The 22,445-nt window shown below is 40.6% G+C and overlaps 1 protein-coding gene across 2 annotated transcripts in view; it reads left to right on the top strand.

Annotated features, from left to right (window-relative positions):
* lingo1a (leucine rich repeat and Ig domain containing 1a) overlaps positions 1–22,445 on the top strand; it is a 266,562-nt gene that overhangs the window by 132,971 nt on the left and 111,146 nt on the right. Inside the window, exons 1-2 of one of the 2 annotated variants that reach the window (XM_041837654.2) lie at positions 9,707–9,788; positions 10,129–10,267. The gene's annotated coding sequence lies outside the window, so the exon portion shown is untranslated. Of the gene's footprint in view, positions 1–9,706; positions 9,789–10,128; positions 10,268–22,445 lie in introns of those variants that run through there. The other variant, XM_041837656.2, reaches the window with a different exon arrangement.

Raw genomic sequence — 22,445 nt, 5'->3', positions numbered from 1 at the left:
CATCTGCTTACAGCATCTTACAGCTCCTCTCTTGCCTTTTTGTTGTATTATTTACAGTTTGTAATGCTCTACGGCCAACTGAATATGTTTAAATGACTTCATAACGTCATAGTATCTCAAGTAACATGTTTGTGTGGTTTGTGTTCAGTCCACAGTCCAAGATTTGTGTGAACACAAATCCCTGGCCGGCAGGGATGTAGAGCAGTTGATAGAGCATGGCGTTTGCAACGCCAGGGTTGCGGGTTCGATTCCCATGGGGGGCCAGGATAAAAAAAAAAAAAAATGTATTCACTAACTGTAAGTCGCTCTGGATAAGAGCGTCTGCTAAATGACGTAAATGTAAATGTAAATGTAAACACACATTTTACACATATGATTGTGCTTTTCAGTCTTTTCGTTCCTGATCCAACTCTGGCCAAGATAGTTTATCATCAATAAACATAACATTAACACAACACAGCTGCTTGCAAACAATCTGCAACATAAATACAGATATATGTATTCAAATTGATTTTGCCAGTAATGATGGAGATGAAAAGTGAGATGTCTTGTTTGGGCAGAACAAAATGTCTCCATTTCTGCCAGTACCTCAACCACATAAATCACACCGCAGATGTGAACACTTTGCTTTGGATCCATTTGAAAGGCTTCCTTTTCGCCTGCAACAAAATCAAAGCAAAAATATTCCCCTTTTGATTTCCATGTAGTCACCCACTCCGCAATGCAGCATGTATGTATGTAGCATTCAGATTGAGGGCATTTGCTATTTGCTAAGGCATTCCTACAGTCCTTTCCAAACTGTGGGTTTGTCAGCTTGGCTTTGCTGATTTTGTGTTGACTGGAATAAGAAGATGTGACATCATAGCCAATTAGTCCCAGCTGCAAATTCTATGGCAGGAAACTTTTGAGGGCTCTTGCTTTAGTTCTTATCGGTCAAACTCCCCAAATATTGACATCCCAACCATCTGCTGCCAAAAAGATTTCAGATCATTATGATATGGTGGTTCATTCAGGGACACAGCCATGTTTATCAAAGGAACACACTTAATTCAACAAGACATACAGTGCCTTCAGAAGGTATTCATGCCCCTTGACTTATTACACATCTTGTTGTGTTACAGCCTGAATTCAAAATGGATTAAGTTGATTTTACCAATCTACACACAATACCCCATAATGACAAAGTGAAAACATGTTTTTCATTTTTTTGAATAAGGGATTGAAAATGAAATAGAGAAATATCTCATTTACATACAGTGGGGAGAACAAGTATTTGATACACTGCCGATTTTGCAGGTTTTCCTACTTACAAAGCATGTAGAGGTCTGTAATTTTTATCATAGGTACACTTCAACTGTGAGAGACGGAATCTAAAACAAAAATCCAGAATATCACATTGTATGATTTTTAAGTATTAATTTGCTTTTTATTGCATGACATAAGTATTTGATACATCAGAAAAGCAGAACTTAATATTTGGTACAGAAACCTTTGTTTGCAATTACAGAGATCATACGTTTCCTGTAGGTCTTGACCAGGTTTGCACACACTGCAGCAGGGATTTTGGCCTACTCCTCCATACAGACCTTCTCCAGATCCTTCAGGTTTCGGGGCTGTCACTGGGCGATACGGACTCTCAGCTCCCTCCAAAGATTTTCCATTGGGTTCAGGTCCGGAGACTGGCTAGGCCACTCCAGGACCTTGAGATGCTTCTTACGGAGCCACTCCTTAGTTGCCCTGGCTGTGTGTTTCGGGTCATTGTCATGCTGGAAGACCAAGCCACGACCCATCTTCAATGCTCTTACTGAGGGAAGGAGGTTGTTGGCCAAGATCTCACGATACATGGCCCCATCCATCCTCCCCACAATACAGTCATCCTGTCCCCTTTGCAGAAAAGCATCCCCAAGGAATGATGTTTCCACCTCCATGCTTCACGGTTGGGATGGTGTTCTTGGGGTTGTACTCATTTGGTAGAGCACGGCGCTTGTAACGCCAAGGTAGTGGGTTCGATCCCCGGGACCACCCATACACAAAAATGTATGCACGCATGACTGTAAGTCACTTTGGATAAAAGTGTCTGCTAAATGGTGTCTGCTAAAAAGTGTCTGCTAAATGGCATATTATTTATTATTTTTTATAATTTGTTATTATTCTTCTTCCTCCAAACACGGCGAGTGGAGTTTAGACCAAAAAGCTCTATTTTTGCATTGGCAAACTTCAGACGGGCCTGGACATGCGCTGGCTTGAGCAGGGGGACCTTGCGTGCGCTGCAGGATTTTAATCCATGACGGCGCAGTGTGTTACTAATGGTTTTCTTTGAGACTGTGGTCCCAGCTCTCTTCAGGTCATTGACCAGGTCCTGCCGTGTAGTTCTGGGCTGATCCCTCACCTTCCTCATGATCATTGATGCCCCACGAGGTGAGATCTTGCATGGAGCCCCAGACCGAGGGTGATTGACCGTCATCTTGAACTTCTTCCATTTTCTAATAATTGCGCCAACAGTTGTTGCCTTCTCACCAAGCTGCTTGCCTATTGTCCTGTAGCCCATCCCAGCCTTGTGCAGGTCTACAATTTGATCCCTGATGTCTTACACAGCTCTCTGGTCTTGGCCATTGTGGAGAGGTTGGAGTCTGTTTGATTGAGTGTGTGGACAGGTGTCTTTTATACAGGTAACGAGTTCAAACAGATGCAGTTAATACAGGTAATGAGTGGAGAACAGGAGGGCTTCTTAAATAAAAACTAACAGGTCTGTGAGAGCCGGAATTCTTACTGGTTGGTAGGTGATCAAATACTTATGTCATGCAATAAAATGCAAATTAATTACTTAAAAAAAATACAATGTGATTTTCTGGATTTTTGTTTTAGATTCCGTCTCTCACAGTTGAAGTGTACCTATGATAAAAAATTACAGACCTCTACATGCTTTGTAAGTAGGAAAACCTGCAAAATCGGCAGTGTATCAAATACTTGTTCTCCCCACTGTACAGTGCATTCGAAAAGTTTTCAGATCCCTTGACTTTTTCCATATTTTATTACGTTACAGCATTATTCTAAAATTGATTAAATTGTTTCATATCCTCATCAATCTACACACAATACCCCATTATGACAAAGCAAAAAATGTTTTTTTAAATTTTTTATTATAACATTTACATAAGTATTCAGACCCTTTACTCAGTACCTTGTTGAAGCACCTTCGGCAGCGATTACAGCCTCGATTCTTCTTGGGTATGACGCTACAAGCTTGGCATACCTTTATGTGGGGAGTTTCTCCCATTTTTCTCTGCAGATCCTCTCAAGCTGTGTCAGGTTGGATGGGGAACGTCACTGCACAGCTATTTTCAGGTCTCTCGAGATATGTTAGATCGAGTTCAAGTCTGGGCACTGGCTGAGCCAATCAAGGACATTCAGAGACTTGTCCCGAAGCCACTCCTGCATTGTCTTGGCTGTGTGCTTAGGTTAGTTGTCCTGTTGGGAAGGTGAACCTTCACCCCAGTCTGGGGTCATGAGCAGGTTTTCATCAAGGACCTCTCTGTACTTTGCTCGGTTCATCTTTCCCTCGATCCTGACTAGTCTCCCAGTCCCTGCCGCTGAAAAACATCCCCACAGCATGATGCTGCCACCACCTTGCTTCACCGTAGGGATTGTGCCAGGTTTCCTCTAGACGTGACACTTGGCATTCAGGCCAAAGTGTTCAATCTTGGTTTCATCAGACCAGAGAATCTTGTCCTTGTCCTGAGAGTCCTTTAGGTGTCTTTTGGCAAACTCCAAGCGAGCTGTCATGTGCCTTTTACTGAGGGGTGGCTTCCATCTGGCAACTCTACCATAAAGGCCTGATTGGTGGAGTTCTGCAGAAATGGTTGTCCTTCTGGAAGGTTCTGCCATCTCCACAGTGGAACTCTGGAGCTTTGTCAGAGTGACCATCGGGTTCTTGGTCACCTCCCTGACCAAGGCCCTTCTCTCCCAATTACTCAGTTTGGCCGGGCGGCCAGCTCTAGGAAGAGTCTTGGTGGTTCCAAACTTCTTTAATTTTAAAATGATGGAGGCCATTGTGTTCTTGGGGATTTTCATTGCTGCAGACATTTTTTTGTACCCTTCCCCAGATCTGTGCCTCGACACAATCCTGTCTCTGAGCTCTACGGACAATTCCTTTGATCTCATGGCTTGGTTTTTGCTCTGACATACATTGTCAAATGTAGGACCTTATTTAGACAGATGTGTGCCTTTCCAAATCATGTCCAATGAATTGAATTTACCACAGGTGGACTCCAATCAAATTGTAAAAACATTTCAAGGATGATCAATGGAAACAGGATTAATCTGAGTTCAATTTCCAGTCTCATACCAAAGGGTCTGAATATTTATGTAAATAAGGTATTTCTGTTTAGTTTTTTACTACATTTGCAAAAATGTCTAAAAACCTGTTTTCACTTTGTCATTATGGGGTATTGTGTGTAGATTGATGAGGGAAAAAAACAATTTTATATATTTTAGAATAAGGCTGTAACGTAACAAAATGTGGAAAAAGGGAATACTTTCCGAATGCAGAAGTAGAATAACCTTTGGCAGTGATTACAGTTGTGAGTCATTCTGGGTAAGTCTCTAAGAGCGTTCCACACCTGGATTTTCAACATTTGCCCATTATTCTTTTCAAAATTCTTCACTGTGTGTCAAATTGGTTATTGATCATTGCTAGAGAACCCTTTTCAGGTCTTGCCAAAGATTTTCAAGCAAAGTTAAGTGAAAACTGTAACTCGGCCACTCAGGAACATTCACTGTCTTCTTGGTAAGCAACTCCAGTGTGGATTTGATCTTGTGTTTTAGGTTATTGTCCTGCTGAAATGTGACTCGTTTCAGGAAACTAGACGTACGTCGCAGGTCACTACTTCACAGGAGAGACATTTGAACGTCAACTTTTTAAAAAATCTAAATGCGTTTTTTGGCAGAAATGCCTTCTGGAACATGTGAACTTTCATGTGCCTTAATAACAAACTTGTATGCCATCTGTAAATACAAATAACATTGTTAAATTATGAGCCTAGTTGGTTAAGCCACAGAAAAAGACAGCAACCTTCCCGCTAGCCATGCTGAGATAATGAGTGGGCTGGACATGCCGAGAGAGGAGTTCGGAATGGTCTACCATATAGCACGCTTCTGTCTATTTGAGCTGGTCAGTATGTCTAGGTAATCCTGTCTAACATAGCTTTTTTTTATGTATTGTGTAGTGGGGCTGCATAAGTGTTGCTCTCCACCTTCTGGAGGATCAAGTTTTGAAATCAGTGGAATTAGAGTATGTTAGCTAACGAGATGGAGAAAACACCTGTCTCCGGATTACATCTTTAAACTAAGGGCAACCATGGCATCCTTAACAGGGAGACGCGTCCATCATGAATGATGTATATGGGTAAGATTGCCTAGTTAGCTACATTTTCAGAAATTACACTAATTACACTAATTTTGACAGAAAGTGGTTTCATTTCAAGTTAAAGTGTACTGTTAGTTAGCTAGCTAACGTTAGCTGGCTGGCTCGCTAGCTAACGTTAACGTTATGTGTATGCTCTTATTATTCGTATCTCAGAGTCATTTGCTTGCTAACATTGAACCTGGTTGGTTAGCTACCTGCAGATTCATGCAGGGTAGTCACGTCAAGCGTTGGGATTATGGTTCATTGTTTAGCTAGCTAACATTAGCTGGCAGGTTCACTAGCTAACGTTACGTGCATGATTTGACACGTTGTTTACCTAGCTAGCTAGCTGCATGTCTTAAAAAAGACTCCACTATGCAAGTAACCATTTCGGGTACGTTTGTAAATTCAGTCTGAGTTTCCCAGAGCACAAAATAACTGATACATTTACGAACGCACAACACCCATTGAATATGGCAGGTGTCAGTAAACATCGGCAAAAAAGCGTAATTATATTGTTGCCAGCAGCACAGTTACAGTCACCAACACTCTGGATAACATGAAAACAGCCTAACCAGCTCTGCTAGGGTGAGTAAAATGGTCAGTGGGGTGCTGGTTAGGCTGTTTTCATGTTATCCAGAGGTAAACAATTAACCATAATCCCAATTTTGTGTCTGGAAGTAGCTAGCCAACCAGGTTCAATGTTAGCTAGCTAACATTAGGCTATAGCTAGCCAAGCAAATGGCTCTTTCTGTCAAAATTAGAAACGTGTAATATCTGAAAATGTAGCTAGCTAGAGTATCTTACCCGTATACATCATTCATCGTTTCCTGTCGGATGCCATGGTTGCACTTAGTTTGAAGATCCGGAGGTGTTTTCTCCATTTCCTTAGCTATCATGCTCAAATTCCACTGATTTCAAAACTCGTTCCTCCAGAAAGTGGAGAGCAACGCGTTAGACAGGATTACCTAGACATACTGACCAGCTCAAATAGACAAAAGTGTGCTATGTGGCAGACCCATCCAAACTCATCTCTCGGCATGTCCAGCCCACTCATTAGCTCAGCCAATCATGGCTAGCGGGAAGGTTGCTGTCTTTTTCTTTGGCTAAACCAACTAGGCTCGTAATTTAACAATTTTATTTGTATTTACAGATTGCATACAAGTTTGTTATTAAGGCACATGAAAGTTCACATGTTCCCGAAGGCATTTCTGCCAAAAATCGCATTTTGATAAAAAAAAAAGTTGAAGTTCAAATGGCTCTCATGTTAAGTAGTGACCGGCGACATACACCTAGTTTCCTGAAACAGGTCACAAATGTCACTAGAAAACAGCTTAAACAAACGCAACACACGTGCCAATATATCGTCAAAACCCCGGCTTCTCTGGCATTATCGCTTAAGTAGAAATGTGTTCAACATCCACTGAAGTAGCTAGCAAGTTTACTAGATAGATACAGTAGTTGCTTAGGTAACCAAATAAAACAGATTTTCTAGCTTAGCGTATACATGCCCATTGAGAATTTCCTCACTATATGTAAATGCAAGCATTTCTGCATGTCCCCGGTAGAAACGGACCAGCTACTTTTCCTGGTTGTAAGCAAACCACAATATCCAGAGGATTTTTCTAAACGGAACTGAAGTCTCAACTGATGGGGTTGCCATGTTGTCGAACTTTAAAAAGTGATGCTATTCCATAGATTTTCCCCTTCACTTCAAAGTGGAAGGCATCCGATCAGCCAATATCAGAGCAGTAGAAAAGAAGTCACGCTGAGATAACGTAGCTAACGTTACCTAGGTTACTAGCTAGCTAGCTAGCAAACTACATTTGTTTATCTAAACCAAAATCTAGCTAGCTAGCTTTCATAATACATTGGCTAAACATTCCAAAGTATATCAATGTTATTAACAAACTGCTATCTGACGATGTAATTTGTAACTTTGCAAGCTAATGTTAGCTTCGTTAGGTTACGTTAGCTAACCGTTACTCTATTGTTGGCAGTACTTGTCTACTCAACAGCAGAGCTGTAGGTGCTCACACACAACAATACACGACTAGACTGTCTACAAGTCATCTCAATGCCCCATTATTGACTGTGAGTGTCACAAAACACATACCAGTCTACTGTACCCTTTTTTGTTTACAGATGAACATGGTTTATTGTATGTTTAGACATCCTCATGATCAGTCTTCATGTCTTTCCAGGGACTTGCAGTACAAACACATCTTCTAGAGGTCAAAGCAGTGGGTGGTGAAAAAAGTGTACGAGAGGCTGGTCCACCTGACTGTGAAGTCCAGAAAGGACCACACGGTTGTCTACAAGGAGCCTGAGTCACAGCTCCCCAAACCCAACATCCCTTCCAACATCGCCACAGCATCGCCACAGCCTGCTAAACCAGCTGCCATTACCCAACACAAGAAGAGGTGCACCAGCTGAAAAACATTCAGGAACCTGCCTGGAACATTCAACCAACACAACATCCATATTCAGTTAGACTGATGTTGTAGTATAATATAGAATGCCTAGTATGCTTACAACTGCATTGTGCTATAGATATTGCTAGCTGTTGTACATATGTATATAATGGTGTTTTATATAATATTTTTTACAAGTGTTCTGACATGTGACTAAACGATCCCAGCTGCATCAGAAACCAATTAAGTGTTGACTTCAACTTCTGGATCAATTCATTGTGATATTCATGAAATGTATATGGATAAACTAGCTTCAGTCTTACTGATAAAACAAATTATGCAGGGAGTTGGTGTATCATTTAAATGTACATTTAAATGTGTTGGCAAGTAAACATGTTTCAATAAAACAGTAGATTATTCTGTTGATATAGCAAATAAGTAGACATGGCTTGTATTCATAAAGCCAAAGTAATTTACTCTCCTCCATCATCATCAAAACATTTCTCCAGTTTTGCTCCTAATGAAAGGCACTGAGGCTAGCTAGGCTAGTAATCTAGCTAGCTATAACGTTAGACTACAGTACATTTTAGGTATAGCAAATACACAGCTAGCTAGCTAAACTTGGCTAGCTTGCCTTGTAGTGGTAATAGTAAGCCCTGTTATGGCCGAATCGATCATCAAATTGTACTCCACTGAACAACACTGCCTGATGTAAAAAGAGAGCTTATATTGCTAGCTAGCTTCCAACAGCAAAACAGCTTACTCATTTGTCATTTGCCCTCCTGAGTCCTGGTCTAGCTGGTCTTGCAAATATTTTTCTCGCTGTCTCAGCTCCTCTTCAATGTGTTCGGACTCAAATAAATAGGGCTGCATGTTCCTATGTAAAAGAACATAAAAAAATGTTTCGTTGTCCGGCTCTTTTTGGAAAGAGGAATCATCAGAAGCAGCCATTGTAGCTAATTATTTAGCATTCTCGGATAGACAGCGCATGGTAATACAGCTTCCATGAACCTGTAAACTAGTACCTCCCCCATTTTGAAAAAATCCTGCCTTCGTGGGTGGAATAAGGAAGTAGGGCTCCTGTCAGGCTGTAGTCTTTACAAAGCCAGGAAAAATGAGTCAACCTAGATATCCTGCAATGTCCTGGCAGATAGGAACATCGTTGAGACAACCATATGTACTCGCTGCTAGTGTAATTGTGCAATCGGCAAAACACAAAGGCCACAATAATGGCTACAAAACATTCATTTTTTTATCAGACAGCAGGCTCAATCAACCAATGATGTGATCGTGCATAATTATGTCTGAAACACCCTCTCATCACTCTTAACTTTGTAGGGAAACTGGAAAAACACCCAAAATAGTGTCTAGTGGTGAAGTTTCCCTTTAAGATTCATCATTTTCCACTGGTATGAAATACTTTAATACAACATCAATGACTAAGTTATTACAAAAGGGTTCATCAGCTTTTTCGGTGAACATTTCTTCATTTCCCTTTTCAGTCTGAAAGGAGAAATTGACTGTGGTTTCTCTGACCTCCAAAACTTTGACATATCTCTGACATTTCCCAAGTCTGATCACCTCCCTCCTACCTAGAGGAAAATGGAACAGAATGTAGTCATTATTGGCATAATATACAACTGTGAGGTCTGAAATAATGAATTTGTGCCTTCACTAAAATTGACTTAATCATGAGAATCGGTGGATATGTGTGACATGGTAGACTTTTGTCTAGTATTTGAAAATATGTTTGTGTATTGAAATTCTTCTGATCAGCATTGGCCGCTCGTGTGTTGCTGCCTCTGTTGGCATAACAACATTGCCTGAGGCTTCACAGGAAATAGTTTATTATCTATGCAAATGTTGTCTGCTGTTGTGTTTTTCAGGGTAAAATTTGACAATAACGACCAGGACTTTCAAGTGTTGCGGAATTGTCTCAGAAACAACTCTGTTGTAATGGCTCAGTGAAGGTATTCTGACAGTTTCCCTATGTATTATTGTATTGAAAACAATATGATCACATTTTCGTGAAATATAACACAATGATAACCCACAAAGATATGAGTTGTGACTAGACTGGCAATAACCAGTTTGTGTACTATGAATGCAAATACAGTATATTTCATTCCCTGTTGAATTCAGTATGCATCTTTCATGATGGACAATCGTAAAATGTGTAATATCCACTTATAAACCTTTCCTGCGTATCAGAGTATGATACTTATTTCGATAACTTGAACTTCGCTTTCTGTCTTGCCATCAATACACCAGCCTGTATTGAGGTTTGTAATGGGTTGTTTTCTGTTGCAGGTGGATGGTCCGTTGAACAGGGATGCAGCGAGGGAATGTGGTTTAAGGGGAGACAGAGCCCACCTCACACCAGCAGCCTTCTGCCCTCCTCGCAGTGACAAGGTCCCAGTTGGAATCAACAGGCCAGCATTTATTGCCTGTAAGTATATGGCATTTTACCTATACGTACACAGTTGATATGATAAAAGCTTTATGATGGTAAAGCTTTATCTTATGATAAACCCTGTAAGTATATGTCTGTTTACCTATACCAATACATCTGTTATGATAAAGCTTTGTTTTTGTGATTTAAAACTGCAGATTGTTTTGACCTGCATGTGTATCAATCCTATATGTTGGATGGCCAAATGGATTACGTTTCAGAGAGGTTTATTCTTCTTACCTGATAGATATCTTTTGTCAAACGTCATGAAATGGATGATACGTCTGGGGTGAATATATTACCCTTCCTTAATCAAAATAGATATAACTAGATTATAGTGTCCTCATATGTCTGTATGCAGGAATACCACCCTGTACCCGTCTGCTAGCTGGCCCATGAAAGCTAAGCAGGGCTGTATGGAGTTGTCTTATAGGTGTGTGGATGGTAGACCACCTCAGAATATCAGGTAGCATTGGTATTGGAGGGCCAGTAGGGGGCACTCATTGTCCCGCTAAGTGTTTTGTCTCTTGAAGGAGAAGCTAAAAGGTCTTGATTTACTGTGGTCATTAAAGATTATTTGGCACTTGTCCCATGAGCAGAGATATTATTGGCTGAATTCCTGACCCAGCCCCGCTTCAGTTGGACTAATTCAACACTCCACTGCAACCCCCCTGGGTTGTTGCTGTTTTTAATCCATCTAAAAACATAGATATTTCCTCTCATAGACAAGTTCTGATGCGTCATATCTCATTTCAAAATGGGTCAATAAGTGTTGGTGTGGTGATGATGCTCTACGAAACTGTGTACATGTATACACAACAATGCTGTGTCTTGGCACGTCTGTCTTTAAGGGTTTTCTTGCTGATATCCAGCACAGAGCTTGATTTATGGCTTGTCAATAAGGAAATAATTTCCAGCAGCACAATCCACTCCTTTTAAGCATAATGGCAAATTGGCAATTTGAAAAGCATTAGACCTAGCAAAGCTTTTCAATAGAGTATAAATGGAATATTAATTCAAAGTTATTTTACACACGCTTGTACGCACACTGCCTTTGTTTATGAAGTTTAACTGTAGGAAGTGTAAGTATTTGTGCCCATGGGACATTACCTAGGTAAAGATTCATATTAGAAAATAAAAACATCTGTTCAAAACAACAAAACACATCCGTTCAGACTCATTTCTCACTCTCGGTGTATGACAACTGTTTGAGGTTGTAATGTAAATGGTTGTCAATAGCGGGGACAGATGTTAGGTAGGTGTTTTACAATACCCGTTCCTCTAGTCCCATAAGCACCTGCAAGGTTAAACTGCTGACCTCAGTAATGTGTTCACGCCCACTCACCCTCGGTGGAGGTCTCATCATCACCACTGCTAACTCTGTCATTCCATTACTCATCTGTCTGGGAGCCTACTTTGATACCATGTGAGCATCATTACCTGGTGATCCATTGCATCTTGTCTGTGCGATAAAAACATTTATAATCCACATTCTGATCTATTGTTTTCACACATCTTATAAGAAGGTGATGAGCACATTCGCCCTGTCCAAACAAGCTGTGGTGGACTGCATCTGGATATGCTCATGTTTGTGCATTTCTTAGACGTCATTGCTATTCACCTTCCCACTGGGCACACACTGGTTGAATCAACGCTGTTTTAACGTAAATTACTCAACTTATTGTGACGTGGAATCAACATGGAAAATACATTGGATTTGAAAATGGTCATCAACCAGTACTGATTTAATCTAATTTCAACCAGCATTGTTAACATTGAAATTAGGGTAAAACTTCAACTTAAATACACTGCTCAAAAAAATAAAGGGAACACTTAAACAACACAATGTAACTCCAAGTCAATCACACTTCTGTGAAATCAAACTGTCCACTTAGGAAGCAACACTGATTGACAATAAATTTCACATGCTGTTGTGCAAATGGAATAGACAACAGGTGGAAATTATAGGCAATTAGCAAGACACCCCCAATAAAGGAGTGGTTCTGCAGGTGGTGACCACAGACCACTTCTCAGTTCCTATGCTTCCTGGCTGATGTTTTGGTCACTTTTGAATGCTGGCGGTGCTTTCACTCCAGTGGTAGCATGAGACGGAGTCTACAACCCACACAAGTGGCTCAGGTAGTGCAGCTCATCCAGGATGGCACATCAATGCGAGCTGTGGCAAGAAGGTTTGCTGTGTCTGTCAGCGTAGTGTCCAGAGCATGGAGGCGCTACCAGGAGACAGGCCAGTACATCAGGAGACGTGGAGGAGGCCGTAGGAGGGCAACAACCCAGCAGCAGGACTGCTACCTCCGCCTTTGTGCAAGGAGGAGCAGGAGGAGCACTGCCAGAGCCCTGCAAAATGACCTCCAGCAGGCCACAAATGTGCATGTGTGTGCTCAAACGGTCAGAAACAGACTCCATGAAGGTGGTATGAGGGCCCGACGGTGGGGGTTGAGCTTACAGCCCAACACCGTGCAGGATGTTTGGCATTTGCCAGAGAACACCAAGATTGGCAAATTCGCCAATGGCGCTCTGTGCTCTTCACAGATGAAAGCAGGTTCACACTGAGCACATGTGACAGACGTGACAGAGTCTGGAGACGCCGTGGAGAACATTCTGCTGCCTGCAACATCCTCTAGCATGACCGGTTTGGCGGTGGGTCAGTCATGGTGTGGGGTGGCATTTCTTTGGGGGGCCGCACAGCCCTCCATGTGCTCGCCACAGGTAGCCTGACTACCATTAGGTACCGAGATGAGATCCTCAGACCCCTTGTGAGACCATATGCTGGTGCGGTTGGCCCTGGGTTCCTTCTAATGCAAGACAATGCTAGACCTCATGTGGCTGGAGTGTGTCAGCAGTTCCTGCAAGAGGAAGGCATTGATGCTATGGACTGGCCCGCCCGTTCCCCAGACCTGAATCCAATTGAGCACATCTGGGACATCATGTCTCGCTCCATCCACCAACGCCACATTGCACCACAGACTGTCCAGGAGTTGGCGGATGCTTTAGTCCAGGTCTGGGAGGAGATCCCTCAGGAGACCATCCGCCACCTTTGATTTCCATTCATAATTTTTGTGTGATTTTGTTGTCAGCACATTCAACTATGTAAAGAAAAAAGTATTTAATAAGATTATTTAATTCATTCAGATCTAGGATGTGTTATTTTAGTGTTCCCTTTATTTTTTTGAGCAGTGTACATTGACTTAACCTGACTAACAGGTTGTTACATCGATCTAATTTCAACATAATCTTCAGAACTATGTGAAGAGTTTCATTCCAAAACGCTATGTATCCATTTTCAGAAAGGTTGGTAAATTAGCTTTTATTTGTTTAAGAACTTATGAAAAAGATTGGTGTCTAATCATGGCATGCGGTTGTTCAATGACAGACATTAATTTCTTTTTTTAAATCTATCACTTGATGGTTTCATTTCAGAGAGACAAAAATTATGTTTTTTTTCTAAATGCTATACAATGCATTCGGAAAGTATGCAGACCAATTCCCTTTTTCCACATTTTGTTACGTTACAGCCTTATTCTAAAATGGATAAAAAATATTTTTTTCCTCATCAATCTACACACAATACCCCATAATGACAATGTGAAAACATAATTTTAGATATTTTTGCAGATTTATTTTAAAATAAAAAAACAGAAATACCTTAATTACTTAAGTATTCAGACCCTTTGCTATGAGACTCGAAATTTAGCTCAGGTGCATCCTGTTTCCATTGAGCATCCTTGAGATGTTTCTAAAACTTGATTGGAGTGCACCTGTGGTCAATTGAATTGATTACACATGATTTGGAAAGGCACACACCTGTGTATATAAGGTCCCACAAGTGCAAAACCAAGCCATGAGGTCGAAGGAATTGTCCGTAGAGCTCCGAGACAGGATTGTGTCGAGGCACAGATCTGGGGAAGGGTACCAAAACATTTCTGCAGCATTGAAAGTCCCCAAGAACACAGTGGCCTCCATCATTCTTAAATGGAAGAAGTTTGGAACCACCAAGATTCCTAGAGCTGGCCGCCCGGCCAAATTGAGCAATCGTGAAAAAAGGGCCTTGGTCAGGGAGGTGACCAAGAACCCGATTGTAACGCTGACAGAACTCCAGAGTTCCACTGTGGAGATGGGAGAACCTTCCAGAAGGACAATCATCTCTGCAGCACTCCACCAATCAGGCCTTTATGGTAGAGTGGCCAGACGGATGCCACTCCTCAGTAAAAGGCACATGACAGCCCGCTTGGAGTTTGCCAAAAGGCACCTAAAGGAGTCCATGAGAAACAAGATTCTCTGGTCTGATGAGACCAAGATTGAACTCTTTGGCCACTTTTGGCCTAACATCTCTGGAGAGACCTGAAAATAGCTGTGCTGCGATGCTCCCCATCCAACCTGACAGAGCTTGAAAGGATCTGCAGAGAAGAATGGGAGAAACTCCCCACATAAAGGTGTGCCAAGAATGTAGCGTCATACCCAAGAAGAATCGATGCTGTAATCGCTGCCAAAAGTGCTTCAACAAAGTACTGAGTAAAGGGTCTGAATACTTATGTAAATGTTTTTGCTTTATCATTATTGGGTATTGTGTGTAGATTGATGAGGGGAAAAAACTATTTAATCAATTTTAGAATAAGGCTGTAACATAACAAAAATGTGGAAAAAGTCAAGGGGTCTGAATACTTTACGAATGCACTGTATATCCACCTCACTCTCAGAGAAATAAGTAGTACTTCTAGGTTTTCCACTGTCAAATGTAACACATAACTACATGTTTAACTCTCTGAGGTCTGAACTGGGAATTTAGAAGCTATGACTTAGCATATACAATGGTTATTAGCTATATGGTCACATTGAGGCATTTCACTCTATTACATACCTGCTACTTAGCATTCATCTCTTTGGGACTGTACTGAATGTGCAGTTTTATACAAGGCAAAATGTCCATATTGCAAAGGTCAAGCCAGAAAACAGACTGCAGAGGCATCGGAACATGGTGTTTTCCCCTCCCAGTAGAGCCTATAATATAGCAATTCTGTAATTATGCAAATGTATGGACTCAATAACAGATTATAGGATAAGGTCCAAATGAAACGGAATATGTGACTGTGAACTGTACAGCTAGTCCCCTCTTGTATTGTAACAAGGGAGCAGACAGGGAGTTTGTTGCTCACTTCATCTGCCACTGACTGAAACGTTATGTTCAAAGTGGTCTATTCAATTGGAAGTGATATAAACATGGACATTTTCCTTTACCCTACCCTCTGGTGGTGGGAGAAAGAAATGGAATGTAAAAAAAAAAAAAACCTGCATGGCGGATTGGGAGTGTCATTTGTCTTTAGTCATGCGGAATGCCGTCCATCAGTTTTACTGCACATTGGCTGCCTCTCAACGCAACAGTGATGAGTGATGGCCGAAGTGCCTCCGGATAGCTCTGGCAGAGATGATAAAAATGTGAAAACACCAAGTTGCACAGGAAATTGGCCGTTTTGGATGCAATTGACACGAAAGGCGGCGCAGAGAGCGTTTTTAGAAATGACACGAGCTCAACGGTTCAAAGTGGTGTCTGTTGTAAGGGTTGCAAGATAGTAATGGTCCATTGGGCTTATTGCTTAAGTATTCTCCCTTTATAACCTTTTCACTGCAGTTTTTTTCAAACCCACTCTAATCTCTATAGACGTAATTAGGCCAAAGAACCGAGATACCGAAAAGCCTTGAATGAAAAAGCCAGCATAATACCCCGATTGTGCGAGAAGAGAAAACCTATCTACCCTAACGACCCACTGGGCACACACTGGTTGAATCAATGTAATTGTGATGTGGAATCAACGTGGAAAGTACATTGGATTTGAAAAAAGTAATCAACCAGTACTGTTTTAATCTAAAATGTAAAATGCTATGTTTGAATCAACATCATTGGTTCAACGTCAAGCCATCAACCTAAATAAAGAGGTATATAGAAATAGAATGTGAAGCCACAGTCCAACGATTCCTGCCTGAACATTGACACCTACTGAGGGGTAATGCACCATCCAGATGCCTACCTCTATGTACCCTGCTTAGCTTTGGAAACAAGCTGTGATTCAGCTGAGCTATCATGTCAACACATTTAGACATTGATCAGCTTCCATAATCATTTGCATAGACTACTTAAATACCATTGAATAGTTGAAAGTAACTCCTCTAACTTTTCTTACACTAGATGTAAGAACTTGTAGATAAAATGTGAAATCAACCAACCATTCTTCCATTAAGAGCGTGAATGGGAAAGACAAAATATTTAAGTGCCTTTGAACGGGGTATGGTAGTAGGTGCCAGGCACACCGGTTTGAGTGTGTCAAGAACTGTGACTGCTGGGTTTTTCACGCTCAACAGTTTCCCATGTGTATCAACAATGGTCCACCACCCAAAGGACATCCAGCCAACTTGACACAACTGTGGGAAGAATTGGAGTCAACATGGGCCATTATCCCTGTGGAACGCTTTCGACACCTTGTGGAGTCCATGCTTCGATGAATTGAGGCTGTTCTGAGGGCAAAGGGGTGGGGGGGTGGGGGGGGTGCAACTCAATATTACGAAGGTGTTCCTAATGTTTGGGTGGTTGAAATTATGAAAAATGTCATATTTGATTGGACCTTTTTTCAATGTTGATAGTAAAATGGCATGTTTGAATCAACATCATTGTTTCAACGTCAGGCCATCAACTTAAAAAAATAGGTATATCGAAATAGAATGTGAAGCCACAGTCCAAAGATTCCTGCCTGAACATTGACTCCTACTGAGGGGTAATGCACTTCAGTGAGAAAGTGCAAGACAGAAGATGTAAGTGCCTTTGAACAGGGTATAGTAGTAGGTGCCAGGCACACCGATAATTCTACAGAAGAATGTCAAGCCATGCGTCTGTGAGCTGTAGCTGAAGCGCAGCTGGCTAATGCAGCAAGACAATGATCCAAAACACACAACCAAGTCTACATGAAAATGGTTAAAAAGCAACAAATTAGAATTTTTGGAATGGCCTAGTCACAGTCCAGACCTAATCCCAATTGAGATGTAGTGGCAGGACTTCAAACGAGCAGTTCATGCTTGAAAACCCACAAATGTCACAGAGTTAAAGCAGTTCTGCATGCAAGAGTGGGCCAACATTTCTCAACAGTGATGTGAGAGACTGATTAACAACTACACAAAGCATTTGTTTGCAATCATTGCAGCTAAAGGTGGCACAACCAGTTATTCAGTGTAAGGGGACAATTACTTTTCACACAGGGGAATTGGGTGTCGCATAACTTTGTTAATTAAATAAATCAAATAAGTATACCTTTTTTCTTTTTTTTGTAAACTCAGGTTCCCTTTATCTAATATTACGTTTTGGTGAAGATCAGATAAGATTCAGTATAAAAAATATACAAAAATAGGGAAAATCTGAAAGGGGGCAAATAATTTTTCACACCACTGTACTTGAAGAGTTTATTTCCAAAACGCTATATCCACAAATGTTTCACATTACTGCATTTCACTAGAAATAATAGATGGCATCATGAGGAAGGAAAATTATGTGGATATATTGAAGCAACATCTCAGTCAGGAAGTTAAAGTTTGGTCGCAAATGGGTCTTCCAAATGGACAATGACCCAAAACATACTTCCAAAGTTGTGGCAAAATGGCTTAAGGACAACAAAGTCAAGGTATTGGAGTGGCAATCACAAAGCCCTGACCACAATCATATAGAACATTTGTGGGCAGAACTGAAAAAGCGTGTGCGAGCAAGGAGGCCTACAAACCTGACTCAGTTACACCAGCTCTGTCAGGAGGAATGGGCCATAATTCACCCAATTTATTGTGGGAAGCTTTTGGAAGGCTACCCGGAACGTTTGAACCAAGTTAAACAATTTAAAGGCAATGCTACCAGATATTAATTGAGTGTATGTAAACTTTTGACCCACTGGGAATGTGATGAAAGAAATAAAAGCTTAAATAAATAATTATTTCTACTATTATTCTGACATTTCACATTCTTAAAATAAAGTGGTGATCCTAACTGACCTAAAACAGGGAATTTTTACTAGGATTAAATGTCAGGAATTGTGAAAAACTGAGTTTAAATGTATTTGGCTAAGGTGTATGTAAACTTCCGATGTCAACTGTATCTTAAGATCAATGCAGTAACTGTATAGTGCCTTGCAAAAGTATTAATCCCCCTTGGCGTTTTTCTTATTTTGTTGCATTACAACCTGTAATTTAAATGGATTTTTATTTGGATCTAATGGACATACACAAAATAATCCAAATTGGTGAAGTGAAATGAAAAAAATAACTTGTTTCAAAAATTCAAAAGAATAAATTACGGAAAGGTGGTGCGTGCATATGTATTCACCCCCTTTCCTATGAAGCCCCTAAATAAGATCTGGTGCAATCAATTACCTTCAGAAGTCACATAATTAGTTAATTAAAGTCCACCTGTGTGCAATCTAAGTGTCACATGATCTGTCACATGATCTCAGCATACAGTCGTGGTCAAAGGTTTTGAGAATGACACAAGTATTGGTCTTCAGAAAGATTGCTGCGTCAGTGTTTTTAGATATTTATGTCAGATGTTAACATGTTATACTGAAGTATAATTACAATCATTCCATAAGTGTCAAAAGCTTTTATTGACAATTACATTAAGTTTATGCAAAGAGTCAATATTTGCAGTGTTGACACTTCTTTTTCAAAACCTCTGCAATCCGCCCTGGCATGCTGTCAATTAACTTCTGGGCCAAATCCTCACTGATGGCAGCCCATTATTGCATAATCAATGCTTGGAGTTTGTTAGAATTTGTGGGGTTTTGTTTGTCCACCCGCCTCTTGATTGATCACAAGTTCTCAATGGGTGTCACGCCCTGGCCCATATAACTCTAGCTAGTTTGGTCAGGGTGTGAATATCTGTTTGTATTTCTATGTTTGGCCGGGTGTGGTTCCCAATCAGAGGCAGCTGTCGCTCGTTGTCTCTGATTGGGGATCATACTTAGGCAGCCAGTTTTCCTGCCTGTGTTGTGGGTTTTTGTTTTGTGCTCGGTGAGTTTGGCTTGTGTGTATAGCCTTCCGACGTCACGTTTCGTTGTTTTTGTATGTTTATTCAGTTTAAATAAACATGTATGAATATCACGCTGCGCCTTGGTCCGTCCCATTCATCAACGAGCGTGACAATGGGATTAAGGTCTGGGGAGTTTCTTGGACATGGACCCAAAATGTTGATGTTTTGTTCCCCAAGGCACTTAGTTATCACTTTTGCCTTATGGCAAGGTGCTCCATCATGCTGTGAAAGGCGTTGTTCGTCACCAAACTGTTCTTGGATGGTTGGGAGAAGTTGCTCTCGGAGGATGTGTTGGTACCATTCTTTATTCATGGATGTGTTCTTAGGCAAAATTGTGTTCTTAAGCAACCCCACACATGAATGGTCTCAGGATGCTTTACTGTTGGCATGACACAGGACTGATGGTAGCGATCACCTTGTCTTCTCTGGATAAGCTTTTTTTTGGATGCCCCAAACAATCGGAAAGGGGATTCATCAGAGAAAATGACTTTACCCCAGACCTCAGCAGTCCAATCCCTGTACCTTTTGCACAATATCAGTCTGTTCCTGATGTTTTTCCTGGAGAGAAGTGGCTTCCTCACTGCCCTTCTTGACACCAGGCCATCCTCCACAAGTCTTCGCCTCACTGTGCGTGCAGATGCACTCACACCTGCCTGCTGCCATTCCTGAGCAAGCTCTGCACAACAATTGAACCTCTCTCCTTGAAGTTCTTGATGATCCGATGACTTGAGTGGTTTAAGAGGAAACATTTAAATGTCTTGGAATGGCCTAGTCAAAGCCCAGACCTCAATCCAATTGAGAATCTGTGGTATGACTTAAAGATTGCTGTACACCAGCGGAACCCATCCAACTTGAAGGAGCTGGAGCAGTTTTGCCTTGAAGAATGGGCAAAAATCCCAGTGGCTAGATGTCCCAAGTTTATAGAGACATACCCCAAGATACTTGCAGCTGTAATTGCTGCAAAAGGTGGCTCTACAAAGTATTGACTTTGGGGGGGTGAATAGTTATGCACGCTCAAGTTTTCTGTTTTTTTGTCTTATTTCTTGTTTGTTTCACAATAGAACATATTTTGCATCTTCAAATTGGTAGGCATGTTGTGTAAATCAAATGATACAACCCCCCCAAAAATCCATTTTAATTCCAGGTTGTAAGACAACTAAATAGGAAAAATGCCAAGGGGGATGAATACTTTTGCAAGCCACTGTAAATCGCTCTGGGTAATAGCATCTGCTAAATGACTAACGTCAAATGTTAATGTAAAAAATTAAATAATAATATTGATGTTACAAATGTATAATTTCTACAGTTATTTATTAACATGTTGTATTCACGTCTCCAACTAAACCAAAAATAAACGATAAATAGGATTAAGCCAGTGGCTCAGATGAAACTATCCAAGTTTAATATTCAATAATATTTGTCTAATACAGTAAATAGCCTAAAGTTAAGGCTATTTTACAAACTAATGTAACAGCATTTATTCAACCTTAAAATGAGTAACGCATCCATGGCCACATTTTGAGATTAGCCTACTGTAACTATAAATGTCATACGTAAAAGATGTATGCACGCATGACTGTAAGTCGCTTTGGATAAAAGTGTCTGCTAAATGGCATATTCTTATTATTATTCTTATTCTTATTATTATTATTATTATTATTATTATTATTATTATTATTATTATTATGTAATCATAGAAAGCGTACATGTTCAAGATGCAAAGGTCGCGGATCTCTGGAGATCTTCACAATTTCTGTAATAATCTGCTCACTTGCACTGTGTACTTTTAGTGTAATCTCAACTGCAATCCAGGTCATTTGATTGTGCTATTAGATTAATCACAGTGATAACACATTAAGTTGTTGTATAAGTACAAGATATCTGACATTGTAGTCCCATTTGAACTTTATTGTACTTTTAAATGGTTAAAAGCGCAGTGAGAGACATTTGGGTGACCAAAACCCAAAATCAGACATTGTTTTTCTATTGGAATTTGGTTGTACTTTTAGATGGTTGAAAGCATAGTGATAACACATTGAAAATTAAACTAACTTTTGGCTGTCTTTTTGAGTGGGTGAATATAGGTTGTAATCTCATTGATCAACGTCTCAACCAAATATTACCTAATTATCCACATTGAAATGATGCTGTGCCCAGTGGGATGCTTTTGAATGATAGCAAAGTGTGTAGCATTTGAGATAATTGACCACACACGTTATCTAAAATATAACCTTCTTTGTGTACACTCTACTGCTTACCATGGTGATGCCATTGTCAGTTCACAGTATTGTACCTGTGGTGCCCTCCTTTACTTTCCCATGTGGCATCTCCACTGCACTCTCCACAGGTCTCGTGTAGCTCAGTTGGTAGAGCATGGCACTTGCAACGCCAGGGTTGTGGATTCGATTCCCACGGGGGGCCAGTATGGAAATGTATGCACTCACTAACTGTAAGTCGCTCTGGATAAGTGCGTCTGCTAAATGACTAAAATGTAAATATCTCTGTGGGTAAACTGTAATGTATTACAGTGCCAAATTACAATATGTGTTTTGCACTCCATTTGTTGTTACCCATAATTTAATGTTGAAAAAGTGGTAAACGCTTGAGAGCTGTGCTGTTATAGGAAGATAAAAATAGTGCTATTTCAATAAAGAAGTGTCGGTCAAGATAAGCACTCTGTAGGTCTTGTTTTCCCTTGTTTTCATATTTGTATGACTCAGATCGTTTAATGTTAATGATCCTACAGGTCTAGCAATGATATCTCCACAAATGTTTTGGGAACATTCTCTGTGACATTATCTTACTGTTCAATGGACATGATTTTCATTTCAAACCTCACAGGCTGTTAACCATCCTATTTCTGAATGACTGCATAAAGTTTCTGTTTAATTGATCATAGCATTGTGAATTGTGGCTGGGATCAAAGGGTGTTAGGGTTTAGTTTGACTTCGGAAAGTATTTTTTCCCAAAACAAAACCTTTCCCCAACATTTACATTTCCAACATGTTCTTGACCTACTTTTAGCACAACAAGTAAAAGATGATAAAGCTAGTGTCAATGGCCATGTGCAAAACTTAGGAAGTTAGAGGACACATGTGTCTCCAC

This window comes from Coregonus clupeaformis, chromosome 19 (genome assembly GCF_020615455.1).
Source record: "Coregonus clupeaformis isolate EN_2021a chromosome 19, ASM2061545v1, whole genome shotgun sequence".
Lineage (NCBI taxonomy): Eukaryota > Metazoa > Chordata > Actinopteri > Salmoniformes > Salmonidae > Coregonus > Coregonus clupeaformis.
The sequence above is the reverse complement of the archived record's forward strand: the minus strand, read 5'-3'. Positions and strand labels throughout refer to the sequence as shown.